At 50.3% G+C, this 16088-nt stretch overlaps 1 long non-coding RNA gene across 1 annotated transcript in view; it reads right to left on the bottom strand.

Annotated features, from left to right (window-relative positions):
* Positions 1–11161, bottom strand: part of LOC146805427 (uncharacterized) — a 379668-nt gene extending 368507 nt beyond the window's left edge. The window contains exon 1 of the long non-coding RNA XR_014967842.1: positions 11030–11161. This is a non-coding gene — a long non-coding RNA (uncharacterized LOC146805427). The remainder of the gene's footprint in view (positions 1–11029) is intronic.
* Positions 11162–16088: the final 4927 nt, after the last annotated feature.

The raw sequence follows: 16088 nt of genomic DNA, 5'->3' as shown, positions 1-16088 counted from the left end.
GAAGGATATAGGAAGAGGCAGGGAAGAGAAAGGGTACAGGAGGAGACAGGGAAAAGGTATAGGAGGAGACAGGGAAGGGAATGGAAGAGGAAGGGGAAAGGGAAAAGTGGAAATGAAAGGAGAAAGGGCAAAGGAAAGGGGAAAGAAAAGGGAAAGGGAAAGAAAAGGGGGAGGAAAGGGAACAGACGGAGAATGGAAGGGAAGGGGAAAGGGAAGGGAAGAAGGGAAGGGGAGGGAAGAATTGAAGAGGATGGGTAAAGTAGGAGACAGGGAAGAGGTATAGTTGGAGACAGTGAAGGGGTATAGGAGGAGGAAACAGTGAAGAGAAGGGTATAGAAGGAGACAGGGAAGTGAAGGGCTATAGAAGTAGACAGGGAAGGGGTATATGAAGAGGCAGGGAAGGGGTATAGGAGCAGACTGGGTAAGGAATGGAAGGGAAGGGGTATCGGAGAAAACAGGGAAGGGGTATAGGAGGAGACTGGGAAGGGATAAAGGATTAGACAGGTAAGAGAGGGGAGGTGTATTGGAGAAGGCAGGTAAAGGGCATAGGAGACAGGTAAGAGAGGGAAGGGTTATAGGAGGAGGCAGGGAAGGGGTATAGGAGACAGGGAAGGGATGGGGTATAGGAAAAAAAGAAAAGGGGTATGGGGAAAAAGAGAAGGATATAGAAGGAAACAGGGATGGGAAGGGTAATATGAGGAGACAGGAAAGGGAAGAGAAAGGAAGAAGGAAAGAGAGGGAAAGTGGGTTTGGAAGGGCAAGGAAGGGAAATGAAGAGAAATGAAGAGAAAGGGAAAATGAAAAGGGCAAAGTAAAGAGAGAATGAGAAAGGAAAGGGGGAGGGGAAAGGGGAAGGGAAGGGGAAAGGGAAGGGGAGTGGAGGGGTGGGGTTGGGTGGGGGAGGGATGAAGGGAAGGAAAGGTAAAGGAAGGGAGAAGAGAAGGGAAGGAAAAAAGGAAGGTGGAAGGGGTATAGGAGGAGACAGGTAAGGGGAGGAAAGGCGTATGAGACAGGGAAGGGAAGGGGTATAGGAGGAGACATGGAAAGGAAGGAAAGGGGTATAGGAGGAGACAGGGAAGGGGTATAGACAGGGAAGGGAAGGAAGGGGATGGAAGGGAAAGGTATAGGAGGATACAGGGAAGGGAAGGGGTATAGGATGAGAAAGGGAAGGGGAGGGGTATAGGAGAAGAAAGGGAAGGGTATAGGTGGAGACAGGGGAGTGGTATGGGAGGTGGTAGGGAAGGGATAGAGGAGGAGACAGGGAAGACAGGGGAATAGGAGGAGACATGGAAGGGAAGGGGTATAGAAGACAGGGAACGGGTATAGGAGGAGACAGAGAAGGGGTATAGGAGGAGACAGGGAAGAGAAGGGGTATAGGAGGAGACAAAAGGGGTTAAGGAGTAGACAGGAAAGCGGTATAAGAGGACACAGGGAATAAAATGAAGGGGTATAAAACACAGGGAAGGAAAGAGCAGGGGTATAGGAAGAGACATGGAAGTGAAGAGAAGTGGTATAGGAGGAGGCGGGGAAGGGAAGAGGAAGGAGAAGCTGGAAGGGAAAAGGGCAAAAGGGCAAAGGAAAGGGGGAAGGGGAAAGGAAATGGGGAAGGAGAGGGGAAGTGAAAGGGAATGTGAGGGGAAGGGAAGTGAAGGGAGAAGGGAAGAAGGGAAGGGGTATAAAAGGAGACAGGAGGGGAGGGCGGGATATAGGAAAGAGGGAAGGTGTATGAAAGGAGACAGGGAAGGGGTATAGGAGGAGAAGACAGTGAAGGGAAGGGGTATAGAAGGAGACAGGGAAGTGAAGGGGTAATAAAGGAGACAGGTAGAGGTATAGGAGACAGGGAAGGGAAGGGGTATAGGAGGAGACAGGGAAGGGGTATAGGAGGAGACAGGGATCGGGTATAGGAGGAGACAGGGAAGGGGTATAGGAAGAGGCAGGGAAGGGAAGGGGTATAGGAGCAGACAAGGAAAGGAATGGAAGGGAAGGGGTATAGGAGAAAACAGTGAAGGGGTATAGGAGGAGACTGGGAAGGGAAGGGATACAGGAGGAGACAGGTAAGAGAAGGGAAGTGTATTGGAGGAGGCAGGGAAGGAGTATAAGAGACAGGTAAGAGAGGGAAGGGGTATGGTAGGAGGGTGGGAAGGGGTATAGGATACAGGGAAGGGATGGGGTATAGTAGGAAAAAGATAAGGGGTTTGGGGAAAAAGAGAAGTGTATAGGAGGAGACAGGGAAGGGTAATATGAGGAGAGATTGAAGAGAAGAGAAGAGAAGAGAAAGGAAGAAGGAAAGAGGAGGAAAGTTGGGGTTTGGAAGGGAATAGGCGGAGATAAGGAAGGGCAGGGAAGGCAAATGTAGGGAAGGGAAGGGGAAAATGAAAAGAGGAAAAGGGCAAAGAAAAGAGGAAAGAGGAAAGGGGGAGGGGAAGGGAAGGGAAGGGAAGGGAAGGGGAGGGAGGGGAGGATGGGATAAAGTAAAGGAAAGGCAAAGGAAGTGGGAAGGGTATAGGAGGAAACAGGGAAGAGACGGGGTATAGGAGGAGAAAGGGAAGGGTATAGGTGGAGACAGGGGAGTAGTATGGGAGGAGACAGAGAAGGGAAGGGATAGAAGAGGAAACAGGGAAGGCAGGGGAATAGGAGGAGACAGGGAATGAAAGGGAAGTGGTATACGAGACAGGGAAGGGAAGGGCATGGGTATAGGAGGAGACAGGGAAGGGGAGAGAAGGGGTATAAGAGGAGGCAGGGCAGGGAAGAGGAAAGAGAAGTGGAAAAGGAAAAGGGCAAAAGGGCAAAGGAAAGGGCAAAGGAAAGGGGAACGGGAAAGGAAATTGGAAGGAGAGGGAAGGGGAGAGGGAATGGGAATGGAAGGGGAAGGGAAGGGAAGAGAAGGGAGAAGTGAAGAAGGGAAAGTGAGGGGTAAAGTAGGAGACAGGGAAGGGGTTTAGTTGGAGACAGAAGGGGAGGGAAGGGATATAGGAGAGAGGGAAGAGGGAAGGGGTATAAAGGAGACAGGGAAGGAAGGGGTACAGGAGAAGGAGGAGACAGTGAAGGGAAGGGGTATAGAAGGAGACAGGGAAGTGAAGGGTTATAGGAGGAAAAAGATAAGGAGTATGGGGAAAAAGAGAGGGGTATAGGAGTAGAAAGGGAATGGCAATATGAAGAGACAGGGAAGGGAAGAGAAAGAAAGAAGGAAAGAGAGGGAACGTGGGGGTTAGAAGGGTATAGGCAGAGACAGGTAAGGGCAAGGAAGGGAAAAGAAGAGAAGGGGGAAATGAAAAGGGGAAAAGGGGAAAGGAAAGGGGAAAGGGCAAAGCAAAGGGAGAAGGAGAATGGAAAGGGGAGGGAAAAAGGAAGGGGAGTGGAGGGAAAGGGTGGGGATGGGGGAAGGGAAGGTAAAGGAAGGGAGACGGGCAGGGGGAAGGGAAAAGGGAAGGGGTATAGGAGGAGACAGGTAAGGGGAGGAAAGGCGTATGAGACAGGGAAGGGAAGGGGTATAGGAGGAGACATGGAAGGGAAGGGCCGGGGTATAGGAGGAGACAGGGAAGGGGTATAGCAGGAGACAGGGAAGGGAAGGGCTATAGGAGGAGACAGGGAAAGGGTTTAGTAGGAGACAGGAAAGGGGTATAGGAGGAGACAGGGAAGGGGTTTAGTAGGAGAAAGGAAAGGGGTATAGGAGGAGACTGGGAATGAAAGGGAAGTGGTATAGGACACAGGGAAGGAAAGGGCAGGGTTATAGGAGGAGACAGGGAAGGGAAGGGAAGAGATGAGAAGGGGTATAAGAGAAGGCAGTAAAGAGAAGAGGAAGGAGAAGAAGAAAAGGAAAAGGTCAAAGGAAAGGGGGAATGAGAAAGGGGAAAGGGGAAAGGAAATGGAGAAGGAGAAGGAGAGGGGAAAGGGAACAGAAGGAGAAGGGAAAAGAAGGGAGAAGGGAAGATGGAGAGGGAAGAAGGGAAGGAGAGGGGTATAAAACGAGACAGGGAAAGAAGGGGTATAGGAGGAGAAGACAGTGAAGGGATGGGGTATAGAAGGAGACGGGGAAGTGAAGGGGTATAGAAGGAGACAGGGCAGGGGTATAGGTGACAGGGAAGGGGTATAGGAGGAGACAGGGAAGGGGTATAGGAAGAGGCAGGGAAAGGGTAAAGGGGCAGACAGGGAAAGGATTGGAAAGACAGGGGTATAGGAGGAGACTGGGAAGGGTAGGGATAAAGGAGGACACAGGTAAGAGAGGGGAGGTGTATTGTAGCAGGCAGAGAAGGGGTATAGGGGACAAGTAAGAGAGGGAAGGGGTATAGTAGGAGGCATGGAAGGGGTATAGGAGACAGGGAAGGGATGGAGTATAGGAGGAAAAAGATAAGGAGTATGGGGAGGGGTAATATGAGGAGACAGGGAAGAGAAAGGAAGAAGGAAAAAGAGGGAACATGGGGGTTGGAAGGGTATACGCGGAGAGAGGGAAGGGCAGAGAAGGGAAATGAAGGGAAGGGGAAAATGAAAAGGGAAAATGGGCAAAGGAAAGAGGAAAGGGCAAAGCAAAGGGAGAAGGAGAAAGGAAAGCGAGAGGGGAGGGGAGGGGAAGGAAAGGGGGAAGGGAAGGGGAGGGGAGGGGAGTGGAGGGGAGGAGGAATAAATGGAAGCAAAGGTAAAGGAAGGGAGAAGAGAAAGGAAGGGGGAAGGGAAAAGGGAAGGAGTATAGGAGGAGACAGGTAAGTGGAGGAAAGGCGTAGGAGACAGGGAATGGAAGGGGTATAGGATGAAGCATGGAAGGGAAGGGGTATAGGAGGAAACAGGGTAGGGGTATAGGAGGAGAAAGGGAAGGGAAGGGGTATAGACAGGGAAGGGGAGGAAGGGAATGGAAGGGTATAGGAGGAAACAGGGAAGGGGTATAGGAGGAGAAAGAGAAGGGGTATAGAAGGAGAAAGGGAATGGTATAGGTGGAGACAGGGAAGTGGTATGGGAGGAGACAAGGAAGGGATAGAGTAGACAGGGAAGGCAGGGGAATAGGGGGAACAGGGAAGGGACGGAGAATAGGAGACAAAAGGCAAGGGGTATGAGGAAAAAGGGAAAGGAAGAGAGGGGTATAGGAGGGGAGAGGGAAGGGAAAGGAAGGGAAATGAAGAGAAGGGGAAAATGAAAAGGGGAAAAGAGGAAAGGGAAAGGGCAATGCAAAGGGAGAAGGAGGATGGAAAGGGGAGGGAAAAAGGAAGGGGAGTGGAGGGGAAGGGTGGGGATGGGGGAAGGGAAGGGAAGGTAAAGGAAGGGAGACGGGCAGGGGGAAGGGAAAAGGGAAGGGGAATAGGAAGAGACAGGTAAGGGGAGGAAAGGCGTATGAGACAGGGAAAGGAAGGGGTATAGGAGGAGACATGGAAGGGAAGGGCCGGGTATAGGAGTAGACAGGGAAGGGGTATAGGAGGAGACAGAGAAGGGGTATAGGAGGAGACAGGGAAGGGAAGGGGTATAGGAGGAGACAGGGAAAGGGTTTAGTAGGAGACAGGAAATGGGTATAGAAGGAGACAGGGAAGGGGTTTAGTAGGAGACAGGAAAGGGGTATAGGAGAAGACTGGGAATGAAAGGGAAGTGGTATAGGACACAGGGAAGGAAAGGGCAGGGTTATAGGAGGAGACAGGGAAGGGAAGAGAAGAGAAGGGGTATAAGAGGAGGCAGTGAAGGGAAGAGGAAGGAGAAGCAGAAAAGGAAAAGGGCAAAAGGGCAAAGGAAAGGGGGAAGGGAAAGGGGAAAGGGGAAAGGAAATGGAGAAGGAGAGGGGAAAGGGAACGGAAGGAGAAGGGAGAAGAAGGGAGAAGGGAAGATGGAGAGGGAAGAAAGGAAGGAGAGGGGTATAAAACGAGACAGGGAAAGAAGGGGTATAGGAGGAGAAGACAGTGAAGGGATGGGGTATAGAAGTAGACGGGGAAGTGAAGGGGTACAGAAGGAGACAGGGAAGGGGTATAGAAGGAGAAAGGGAATGGTATAGGTGGAGACAGGGAAGTGGTATGGGAGGAGACAAGGAAGGGATAGAGGAGACAGGGAAGGCAGGGGAATAGGGGGAACAGGGAAGGGACGGAGAATAGGAGACAAAAGGCAAGGGGTATGAGGAAAAAGGGAAAGGAAGAGAGGGGTATAGGAGGGGAGAGGGAAGGGAAAGGAAGGGAAATGAAGAGAAGGGGGAAATGAAAAGGGGAAAAGGGGAAAGGAAAAGGGAAAGGGCAATGCAAAGGGAGAAGGAGGATGGAAAGGGGAGGGAAAAAGGAAGGGGAGTGGAGGGGAAGGGTGGTGATGGGGGAAGGGAAGGGAAGGTAAAGGAAGGGTGACGGGCAGGGGGAAGGGAAAAGGGAAGGGGAATAGGAAGAGACAGGTAAGGGGAGGAAAGGCGTATGAGACAGGGAAGGGAAGGGGTATAGGAGGAGACATGGAAGGGAAGGGCCGGGTATAGGAGTAGACAGGGAAGGGGTATAGGAGGAGACAGAGAAGGGGTATAGGAGGAGACAGGGAAGGGAAGGGATATAGGAGGAGACAGGGAAAGGGTTTAGTAGGAGACAGGAAATGGGTATAGAAGGAGACAGGGAAGGGGTTTAGTAGGAGACAGGAAAGGGGTATAGGAGGAGACTGGGAATGAAAGGGAAGTGGTATAGGACACAGGGAAGGAAAGGGCAGGGTTATAGGAGGAGACAGGGAAGGGAAGAGAAGAGAAGGGGTATAAGAGGAGGCAGTGAAGGGAAGAGGAAGGAGAAGCAGAAAAGGAAAAGGGCAAAAGGGCAAAGGAAAGGGGGAAGGGAAAGGGGAAAGGGAAAATGAAATGGAGAAGGAGAGGGGAAAGGGAACGGAAGGAGAAGGGAGAAGAAGGGAGAAGGGAAGATGGAGAGGGAAGAAAGGAAGGAGAGGGGTATAAAACGAGACAGGGAAAGAAGGGGTATAGGAGGAGAAGACAGTGAAGGGATGGGGTATAGAAGGAGACGGGGAAGTGAAGGGGTACAGAAGGAGACAGGGAAGGGGTATAGGAGACAGGGAAGGGGTATAGGAGGAGACAGGGAAGGGGTATAGGAAGAGGCAGGGAAGGGGTGAAGGGGCAGACAGGGAAAGGGATGGAAAGAAAGGGGTATAGGAGGAGACTGGGAAGGGTAGGGATAAAGGAGAACACAGGTAAGAGAGGGGAGGTGTATTGTAGGAGGCAGAGAAGGGGTATAGGGGACAGGTAAGAGAGGGAAGGGGTATAGTAGGAGGCAGGGAAGGGGTATAGGAGACAGGGAAGGTATGGAGTATAGGAGGAAAAAGCTAAGGAGTATGGGGAGGGGTAATATGAGGAGACAGGGAAGAGAAAGGAAGAAGGAAAAAGAGGGAACATGGGGGTTGGAAGGGTATAAGTGGAGAGAGGGAAGGGCAGAGAAGGGAAATGAAGGAAAGGGGAAAATGAAAAGGGAAAATGGGCAAAGGAAAGGGGAAAGGGCAAAGCAAAGGGAGAAGGAGAAGGGAAAGTGAGAGGGGTGTGGAAGGGGAAGGAAAGGGGGATTGGAAGGGGAGGGGAGTGGAGGGGAGGAGGAATAAATGGAAGGAACGGTAAAGGAAGGGAGAAGAGAAAGGAAGGGGGAAGGGAAAAGGGAAGGGAAGGAGTATAGGTGGAGACAGGTAAGTGGAGGAAAGGCATAGGAGACAGGGAAGGGAAGGGGTATAGGATGAAGCATGGAAGGGAAGGGGTATAGGAGGAGACAGGGAAGGGGTATAGGAGGAGAAAGGGAAGGGGTATAGACAGGGAAGGGAAGGGAATGGAAGGGGAGGATATAAGAGGAAACAGGGAAGGGGTATAGGAGGAGAAAGGGAAGGGGTATAGGATGAGAAATGGAATGGTATAGGTGGAGACAGGGAAGTGGTATGGGAGGAGACAAGGAAGGGAAGGGATAGAGGAGGAGACAGGAAATGGGTATAGGAGGAGACAGGGAAGGGGTTTAGTAGGAGACAGGAAAGGGGTATAGGAGGAGACTGGGAATGAAAGGGAAGGGGTATAGGACACAGGGAAGGAAAGGGCAGGGGTATAGGAGGAGACAGGGAAGGAAAGAGAAGAGAAGGGGTGTAAGAGGAGGCAGGGAAGGGAAGAAGAAGGAGAAGCGGAAAAGGAAAAGAGCAAAAGGGCAAAGGAAAGGGGGGACGGGAAAGGAAATTCAGAAGGAGAGGGGAGGGGCGAGGGAAAGGGAATGGAAGAGGAAGGGAAGAGAAGGGAAGAAGGGAAGGGGAGGGGTAAAGTAGGAGACAGGGAAGGGGTTTAGTTGGAGACAGAAGGGGAGGGAAGGGATATAGGAGGAGAAAGGGAAAGGAAGGGGTATAGGAGGAGACAGTGAAGGGAAGTGGTATAGAAGGAGACAGGGAAGTGAAGGGGTATAGAAGGAGACAGGGACGGGGTATAGGAGACAGTGAAGGGAAGGTGCATAGGAGACAGGGAAGGGGTATAGGAGCAGACAGGGAAAGGAATGGAAGGGGTATAGGAGGAGACTGGGAAGGAAAGGGATAAAGAAGGAGACAGTTAAGAAGGGAGGTGTATTGGAGGAGGCAGGGAAGGGGTATAGGAGACAGGGAAGGAATGGGATATAGGAGGAAAAAGATAAATAGTATTGGGAAAAGAGAGGGGTATAGGAGTAGACAGGGAAGGGAAGGGAATGGCAATATGAGGAGACAGGGAAGGGAAGAGAAAGAAAGACGGAAAGAGAGGGAAAGTGGGGGTTGGAAGGGTATAGGCAGAGACAGGTAAGGGCAAGGAAGGGAAATGAAGAGAAGGGGAAAATGAAAATTGGAAAGGAATGGGAAAGGGCAAAGCAAAGGGAGGAGAATGGAAAGGGGAGGGAAAAAGGAAGGGGAGGGGAGGGGTGGGGATGGATGAAGGGAAGGAAAGGTAAAGGAAGGGGGAAGGGAAAAGGGAAGGGGTATAGGAGGTGACAGGTAAGGGGAGGAAAGGCGTATGAGACAGGGAAGGGGTATAGGAGGAGACATGAAAGGGAATGGCCGGGATATAGGAGGAGACAGGGAAGGGAAGGGGTATAGGAGGAGACAGGGAAAGGGTTTAGTAGGAGACAGGAAAGGGGTATAGGAGGAGACAGGGAAGGGGTTTAGTAGGAGACAGGAAAGGGGTATAGGAGGAGACTGGGAATGAAAGGGAAGGGGTATAGGACAAAGGGAAGGAAAGGGCAGGGGTATAGGAGGAGACGGGGAAGGGAAGAGAAGAGAAGAGAAGGGGTATAAGAGGAGGAAGGGAAGAGGAAGGAGAAGCAGAAAAGGAAAAGGGTAAAAGGGCAAAGGAAAGGGGGAAGGGGAAAGGGGAAAGGAAATGGAGGAGAAGGAGAGGGGAAAGGGAATGGAAAGAGAAGGGAAAAGAAGGGAGAAGGGAAGAAGGGGAGGGAAGAAGGGAAGGAGAAGGGTATAAAACGAGACAGGGAAAGAAGGGGTATAGGAGGAGGAGACAGTGAAGGGAAGGGGTATAGAAGGAGACGGGAAAGTGAAGGGATATAGAAGGAGACAGGGAAGGGGTATAGGAGACATTGAAGGGAAGGGGTAGAGGAGGAGACAGGGAAGGCAGGAGTATAGGAGGAGACGTGGAAGAGAAGGGGTATAGGGAAGGGGTATAGGAGGAGACAGGGAAGGGAAGGAGTATAGGAGGAGACAGGGAAGGAGTTTAGGAGGAGACAGGGCATGGGTATAGGAGGAGACAGAGACTGGAAGATAAGGGGTATAGGAGGAGGCAGGGAAGTGAAGGGAAAGGAAAGGGTATAGGAGGAGACAGGGAAGAGGTATAGGAGGAAATGGGGAAGGGAAGGTAAGGCAAGGGAAGGGGTATAAGAGGGGCTGGGAAAGAAATGGGTATGGGAGAGGACAGGAAAGAGGAGGAAAGGGAAGGGGTGTAGGAGGAGAGAGGGAAAGGAAGGGGTGTAGGAGGATACAGGGAAGGGATTGGAATGAGTATAGGAGGAGACAGGGAAGGGAAGTGGTATAGGAGGAGGAAGGGAAGGTATATAGGAGGAGGGAGGGAATGGGTATAGGAGGAGAAATGGAAAAGTATAGCAGGAGGAAGGGAAAGCATATGGGAGGAGGAAGGGAAGGGGTATAGGAGGAGGAAGGGAATGTAAGGGGTATAGGAGTAGGAAGGGAAGGGTTACAGGAGAAGACAGGAGCAGGTATATGAGGAGATAGGGAAGGGATTTAGGAGGAGACAGGGAAGCGGATGGGTTGGGTTAGTTTGGAAGGGTATACGAGAGGGGCATAAGGAAAGGAAAGGAAAGAAAAGGAAAGGAAAGGAAAGGAAAGGAAAGGAAAGGAAAGGAAAGGAAAGGAAAGGAAGGAAAGGAAAGGAATGGGCTGGGTAAGAGGGCAGAGCATGGTGAGGCAGAGCAGGAAAGGATGGCAAGGCAGAGCAGGGCAGGAGGCCAGAATGGGAGGGCCGGTGGGCAGGAAGGCAGTACAGTGGGGTAGGGAAGAAGGGTGGGTCAATGGAGCAGGGTGGGAGGGCAAGAGGGCAGAGTGCAGGGCAGGGGGCAGGGTATGTGGGAGGGCAGTGAGGCAAGGCAGGAGGTCAGAGCAGGTGGCAAGGCAGGAAGGCAAGACAGGGGTCAGGGCTCCAGGGTAGGACAGGAGGGCAGAGCAGGAGGGAAAGGCAGGGCAGGAGGGAAAGGAAGGATAGGAGGGCAAGTAACCGCAGGAGGGCAGGAAAGGGCAGGAGACCAGGGAATGCCAGGAGGGAAAGGAAGGGCAGAAAAGAAAGGAAGAGAAGGGGAGAGGAGAGGAGAGAAAGAGAGAGGTGGTGGTGTGGGGGGGAGGAAGGTAATGGAAATGAAAGAAAGGAAAAGAGAAAAGAAGAAAAGAAAGGAAATGAAATGGACGGAAAAAGTGAAGATGAAAAGGGGAAAGGGAATTGGAATTTCAAGTCAGTTTCAAGTTTGGTTTAAAGTTCAGTTTGGTTTTCAGGGAAGGGTATTGGAATTTCAAGTCAGTATCAAGTCAGTTTCAAGTTAGCTTTCAGTTTGATTTCAAGTTTAGCTTTCAGTTTGGTTTATTCACTCACCTTGTCTCCTTATTCCGTCCCACACCTTTCACCGCCCCTTTCCCTTTTCAGAGCCTGCTCAGACCCTGCAGATTCGGCCTCTCCCTGCCCCGAGATCCAGCCGCCAGCAGCCGTCCTCTCCCTCCAGTGTCCCCGAGTGCAATGCTGCAGCTGCCTGGTTACCAGCCTCTTATACCAAGGACACGTCACAATGTTGTTTTTTCGACGTGTCATCATACATCACAACTTTGTGGGTGATACCATGTGTTTTAAGATTAACGGGGGAGCAGGCAAGGCACTGGTATTACGGTATTCGTTAAGTAAATCGAAATATTTCATGAAAAAAATAACCTGCGATGAACCTGAAAGAAAATCCCCTCCTGCCCGACACACTTCCTCAACAGTGGTCTCTCCTTTCCTCTCTACTGCGGGGACGGCCTCCCCCCTGCATTTGCCCTGCGCCTCCTGACATCACAGTCATGTTACATCATAAGCGTTCCATTCACAGGATTTTGCTTCTGGTGCCGCTGGGAAGGCACGCGCCTTTCGAATCAATATAAAATGCAGGGTTTTTTAAAGTCTTCATTTAAAATAAATGGAACTTTTTATCATAGTCCGCATTCTCATCACTTGTTCAAACAGCGCTCCTTCATTTTACAAATTAAAATGATTTTTACAGGGCCACATCACCGTATCCAAGATGGGAGAGGATGTGGTTTAACGGCTAGAGCGGCCGACCTTGAAGTTCCGGCACGAGGTTCCAGTCTGGCAGGAGGTTCAAACGTCCTGTGATTTTGAAATCTCCCCGTGCCTTAATAATGAATGTGTTCCTCTGTCATGTAACTGGTGCTCAAGTAAAGCGCCCTGATACCTTCGGGTTGATTTAGCGCTATAAAATACTGCAACAACAACATCTCCCTGTCAGCCCTGCTCCTCACCTCGAGTACTGTCCAGTAATCCACTCCTTCCTGTGTTACGACAGCCGTTATACACTGCGGAGAAATTACCTATTTCAATTTTATGAACTGTTCGTAGAATACTTACATTTTACACTTTCTACTGTTTCAAATCCGTTGTACAGCAACGGACTAAAAAAGCCATTCCACTCATTAACAAGTAGATGCACTTCCCGTCCCACTGCCCATTCCGGCACATTAATACATTGATTCCTGACCACCCCAGGGAAGGACCACCCCGAAACCCCCCCTCAGTCTACAGCCTCCAGGCATGATTTCCCTCCAAGCCCTTCTCACTTATCCCCCCTCGCTGTGACATCTCCCGGTCCCCAACCCGAGGCGTGACATCATCATCAGACACGGAAGTCCTCGAGCTTCACTCATGAATACATACTCCCTCACCTCCTAGGAATGCAGCCTCGGGCCACTGGTACCTATCTAGCAGCAGTGGTAAGTTCTGTGCGGAAAGCCTCATTGCACTCGAGGCAATTGGTGTTATTTCACTATTTATGATGTCAGCGAATGTGATAGAAAAACGAGCACTGACGTCATGAGAATGTCTTTGGGAAACAAGTCTTTCTCCTTCCCTGACAACATGATTAGCAAGTGAGTGGTGAATGCGTGAAAAGTCGATGTTTGCATTTATGATTGAGTGCACTGATGGATGGATGAATGAATGAATGCGTGTATAGATGGCTCAATGGGCACACAAGTGCACCGAGTGACTCAGTGCATTAATAGATGGCCCGATAGGTGTAAGAATGAATGGCTGGTAAAGGCCAAGGGGCGATAGAGTGAACGGGTAAATGAACGAGTGAGTGTATCTACGGATAATGTGGTGGAGAATGGAAGGCTCCGTTAGCAATCATTCCATTAATGGTTTACACAGGGCTCTGGTGGTGCTGCCGTGCTAGCACTTGTTAAATGATTCCATGCCCGTGCCAGTCTGTTTCAAATCATGCAGTGTCATTTAACAAAGCACTGCATTCTGGGAGCTATTCCCGTTGAAATGGACGAACACAGAGAAATAAAACAAGAGATCCCAGAAAAGCCCAGAACTAGAGAAGTTATTTGTGGTCACACAGAGTCACAATTATTCTTCCCTGCCCCTGCTTTGCTGTGTCCATTAAGGAGGCGGAAATGACTCACACCTCGCTCTGGCTCTAGTGTGTCACGACTGCCGTTGTTAGAGAGGCTGTGAATGGCCTGGCATCTTAATTCTCCAAAAACACAGGTAACAAGTGCCAAACTGTTCCTCGCAATATACTCTAGGGGTTAAAGGGTGTTTTTAGCCTTTGCATATAGCCTAGAACCGCCAGATGTTCAGCAGCATTGTTGTAGGGCAGGTGTGAGACTGCCAACTCACTCCTACCTATATAGCATTCTAGCCAGGCTCGACTGGCGGTGAGCGTTGATGAAACCAATGAGCCAGCATCCGAGCTGCATGTTACCTGGATGAGGTAAGTGTGCAGAAAGGAGGTCAGGAGTGGTTGTTGGAAATTTGCCCTCTCTTCAGGGTCACCCTGATTCATTGGCCTTTTTGCTGAACCCTATTTTTGCTGGTTATGTAACTCTGTGCACTTTACCCCTGCTAACCAGTGGTAACATGCTTGTTGTGCTTCTCGTTTCAACTTGGCAAAATTAATATACTCCAGATTGGCATATTTAACACAGCTATAAATCCCTAGCATATAGTTCCCAAACAGAGGCGTAGCTAGAGCTTGTGGCACCCGGGGCTATCCCTCAGATTGCCGCCCCTGTGGGGGGGGTTGCTGGGGAAAAAGGGGAAAAAACTTCATGCTGCCTCTGTTGTCAATGCAAGCCAGTGAACAAGGGCTTACGGCTTGAAACGCGTTTGGCATTTGCATTTGGAAGCTGAGGTGTTTTGCTGACAGCTGCTGCCGGAGGTGTGTGTGCGGATTCCCCCCCAGGAGTGACATCTTTATTGGGGACACCCGTTGTTGTGTTATATATATATATATATGGTGCATTCCAGTCCTTTCAGCTAGCACCGCGCACAATTTGTTGCCGAGCGCCAACGCGGGCACCCTTGCAACATGGTGCAAGGGTGTCTGCGTTGTTAGCAGGATTGTTTTTGTGCATGAAGGGGCAGCTTCCTGCATAAAAACAATCCATGGAGACATTTTCCTTATTCTATGTGTGCTGCCGAATGCAGCACACATGGGAAGAGGAAAAAAAGAGCAGAAATGAAAGGATTTCTCCTCATTACACCTGCTCTGGGGAGGTGTAAGGTTTTGGCACTGACCCAGGTTTATGTGATTTTGTAAATTTGGGGCAGAGTCAAAATCCATGGGTGCTGTGTGGCGACACCCACTACAACACCCATGGAGCGCCTCCTTGAAGCAGAGTAAGGCAAAGCAACGCTTGCGCTGCCTTGCCTTACTTCATATCCATGAGGCCATGCAAACCCATTCAGGGTGGCTTTGCATCGTCTCATAGATATGACTGATAGGCCTGCGCCACAGGGGTATCAAAAAAAGTTATGCTCCAGCAGCGCAGGCCTCTTGTAAATAAGTCCATGAGATTGAGTATGGTGGCTCAGTGGCGTGACGTGGGGCCCAGCCCCCTGCAAAGTACATGGAGGAGTCTCCCAATGCTCTAGACCCAGTTAAGAGCTCTCAGCCTGCTCCTTGTGCAGAGTGCCAGAGGGCGCCCCCTGTAGCTCGATGCCCCCATGCTCTGCAAGGGTTGCGAGGGCTATTGTTACACCACTGGGGTGCCTGGACCGATTGTAAGCCTTTTTCTAGTAGTGCTTATTTGCTCGAAGTTTGTTCCCATTGACAGAAACTGGGGAATTTAGATTGGTTCATAAGCACTCAGCACCTAGAAGGGCTTTTGTTAATGATGCTATTGACCCATTCCTTTGCTCGGTCAAAAAGGCATCCTTGGATGGCACCCTATTACTAAGGTAATTGGGTCTGGGGCCTTCATGGCCAAAGCAGACATTGAGTTGGCTTTCTGCCTTTTGCCAGTGCCCCCCATGACTATCACTTCCTAGGTTTTCAGTTCCAAGATAAATTCTATTATGACAAGCGCATGCTGATGGGGTGCGCTGTCTCTTGTGCCTATTTCCTACAGTTCAGCACCTTTTTGGAATGCGTTTCCACACAGGTATCGGTGTCTGTTCAGTCATTCAGTTCTTGGACGATTTCCTACTCCTGGGACCAGGTGGGTCCATTTGCTGTGCCAAATCACCTGCTACTTTTCAGTGCTTAATGTCTGAATTTGAAACTCAGGAAACAAATGCAGGATCAGCAACAACCTTGATTTTTAGATATAGAAATCGATACAGTGAAAGGGGACTGCAGACTTCCAATAGATAAAGTGGACGTCTTCAGAGCCTTCCTGCGGTCCTACCTGGGGACACAGTAGGTCACCTTACACCAGTTACAAATCAGCTCAATTTTGACTTATAGGTAATACCCATGGGTCACCCACTTTCATGCACCATAGCTAAGGCCATGTATGGCTTGAAAGAAAAGTACAATATGACCCACCTTTCAACAGACCAAAAGCAAGATTTGAGGATTTGGTTGTCCTTTCTGAGAGGTTTTAATGGTTCATGGGTGTGGTCAGGCACCTACGGTAAAGCCATGATTTTGGGTTGTTTACATATTCAGCAGGCAGTGTGGGTTTCGGTGATGATGTAAGCACCAGGTGGTTTACCCAAACCTGGGCTTAGTCTTGGCTGGACATGTGCTCGGCCCAGATTATCACCTTCCAGGAACTGTACCCCAATTTGGTGCCTCTTCGCATTTGGACTGGCAGGTTCTGCAACCAATTGGTCATATTCTTGTCGGACAACGTGGCGGTGGTTGAGCGAATCAATTCTCAGTACCCAAGGTGCTCGAAGGAATTGGACTTGATTTGTCTGAAGAATAACACTATGTTTAAAGCAAAACATGTACCTGGTATCTTGACTAATGCAGACAATGTTTTATCTTGTCCTGAATGTCCAAAGTTTCCACCCATGGGCAGAGGCAGAACCCGCCACTTACCGGGACATCTATGGAACCATGGAACCCAACTCTCTCCGAGTTTGTTTCAGACAGCATTGCACCTAAAACAACACAGGCATATGAAAGGGCATTTTTCAGCTAAAT

Source organism: Triturus cristatus, chromosome 8 (assembly GCF_964204655.1).
Source record: "Triturus cristatus chromosome 8, aTriCri1.1, whole genome shotgun sequence".
NCBI classification, from domain to species: Eukaryota; Metazoa; Chordata; class Amphibia; order Caudata; family Salamandridae; genus Triturus; species Triturus cristatus.
The sequence above is the reverse complement of the archived record's forward strand: the minus strand, read 5'-3'. Positions and strand labels throughout refer to the sequence as shown.